The sequence below is a fragment of the Mus pahari genome, chromosome 3 (genome assembly GCF_900095145.1).
Source record: "Mus pahari chromosome 3, PAHARI_EIJ_v1.1, whole genome shotgun sequence".
In the NCBI taxonomy this organism is placed as follows: Eukaryota; Metazoa; Chordata; class Mammalia; order Rodentia; family Muridae; genus Mus; species Mus pahari.
In genome coordinates, this window is record NC_034592.1 from 26,762,014 (window position 1) to 26,764,508 (window position 2,495).

Genomic DNA, 2,495 nt, shown 5'->3' on the forward strand with positions numbered 1-2,495 from the left:
CATCATTGGGAAGAGAGGCCCCTTGGTCTTGCAAACTTTATGTGACCCAGCACAGGGGAAGGCCAGGGCCAAGAAGTGGGAGTGTGTGGGTAGAGGAGCAGGGGTAGGGGAGTGTATGGGGAACTTTCGGGATAACATTTGAAATGTAAATAAAGAAAATAATAAAAAAAAAGAAAGAAAGAAAGAAAAAAACAAAACCAAAAAACCTGAAGAAGGGGAAATACACCAGACTTCTCTGGGGAACAGGAACAGGCATAAAGCTACCTCAGGAAAATGTCACAGTGCTTGGTGAAGGCTTCAACCCAATGCTGCCAGTATTCTAGTCTTATCAGACCCCTGCCTGCACTGGCATTTGCACAGGCTGTTACCAGGACAAAGAAGTCAAAGTCAATCGCAATCACCCCACCTTCTTGATCATGTTCTTCACCAATACCATAAGAGACTTTGAGTGGGCACTGGTGGAAAAGTAGAATGGCCACACCACTATGTCCTTCTTTGTCTGATGAAGCTGACTAGTACTGATTGGTGAGTCCAGGCAGCTCTTGAAGTTCAGCCAAGAGTTTGCTCTTTGAGCATTTGATCTCTTGGAGGCACACAGTATCTGGTACTTCTTTCTTTACTCAATCTAAGCCTTTCTTTTTAATCCAGGCTCCAAGCCCATCCACATTCCAGGAGCATATCTTGAGTGTCGCTGATTTGCCACTGGGTGAGGTTTTCTGATCTGGAGGGTCCTCATACAGGATAGAACCACTCGTGCAACCTCCTCATTTTACTTTGCTGCCTCCTTACTTTTTTTGATCTCTGGCCCCAAATTGGGATCTTTCCTGTCTTCAGGAGCCCACTCTCTTCCCCCATTTTAGCATCCAAAGCAGTGTTTTCTGCATTGCCTGACCTCCCAACAAAGCTAAGGAGCTACTCACAGCACAAAGAATACAGGCTCTAAATAGAGAATTTTCAATAGAGAAAATTCAAATGCCCAAGGAACACAAAGATAAGTTCAACAGTCTTAGCAGTCAATGGAAATGTAAATAAAAACTTTGAAATTCCATCTTACACCTGTCAGAATGGCTAAAATTAATAACACAAGTGACATTTCATGGTGACAGGAATGTAGAATAAGGTGAATACTCATCCATTGCTGTTGGCTGTGCAAACTTATATAGCCACCATGGATATTAATATCTCAATTCCTCAGAAAATGGGGTATCTATCAATACCACTCTTGTGCATATACCCAAAGAACACTTAATCCTACCATAAGGACCCTTGCTCAACCATGTTCATTGCTGTTCTATTCACAGTAGCAAGAAACTATAAACAACTTAGGTGCCTTTCAGTAGAAGAATGGATAAAGAAAACGTGGTACATTTACACAGTGGGGTTTTACTCAACTGTTAAAAACAATAACATCATGAAATTTGCAGACAAATGGATGAAACTAGGAAAAAAATTATTGTGAATGATGTATACCAGAGCTAAAAAGATAAAGATGATATGTAACCACTCTACAATAGTATCAGTTACTAAATAAATAATAATAAATCTATAATTTGTAGATCTATAGAGGTGACATATAGTGAAAGGACCTGAGGAAGGGCACATGAATTTCTGTGGAAGGGGAATAGAATAGATTTTATAAGTTGATCCAGAGCAGGTAGGGACATGAGGATCATCTGGGGAGAGAGAGGAAAGATAGTGTTGACAGAGGGAATGCAGGAAGAGAAAGATGGAATTGAGGGACATTTGAGAGCTGATATGGAAACTTAGTGCACTGGAAACTTCCTAGAATATATGCAGGTGATCCCAATGAAGTCTTCTAATAATAGTGTCTCTAGAGTCCCAATTGGCCATCTCTTGTCACCAAATGAAACTTTTTGGAGCAGGACTAGGTTGCATTCAATTGAGTTGCTGGCCAAGGTAGTCCCTTAGAAATTCCCAAACAATCCGGGCTCTTGCTAAGACAATGGGTTGCTCTCAACAAACTGACACTGGGTTCCTATTGCTGACAACATCCAGACAACTCAGTGAACAAAGAAAAGTTGAGCTGGTATCTACATGAAGCCTTCACCCCTGCACTCCAATTTCTTTGGTACTGGAAGGTACTCTCCAGACCACCAAAAGAGAACCACAAATATCAACCCAACCACAAATCCTTTGGTATACACTCTCTACTACCTACAAGATATGGTAGGATAGTTGTGGCACAGAACTTGTGGAAGTAGCCAACCAATGGCTGATTTGACTTAAGATTCTCTCCATAAGACAGAATCCATACCTAACACTGGCTGTGTAATCAAGAGACTCAATAGCACAGAGACCTAGGGTAAACCAAACACTACGGGTCTAAAAATAATGAATAAAAATGACTCCTAGTGATATTCTGTTATACTCATACATCAGTGACGTATTCAGTTATCATCTGAGAAGCTTCCTCCTGCAGCAGAAAAAAATCACACACACACACACACACACACACACACACACACACACACACA

The 2,495-nt window shown here is 41.1% G+C and overlaps 1 pseudogene; it reads right to left on the minus strand.

The window, feature by feature from the left end:
- Positions 1-260: 260 nt before the first annotated feature.
- Positions 261-2,495, minus strand: part of LOC110317860 — a 4,821-nt pseudogene continuing 2,586 nt past the window's right edge.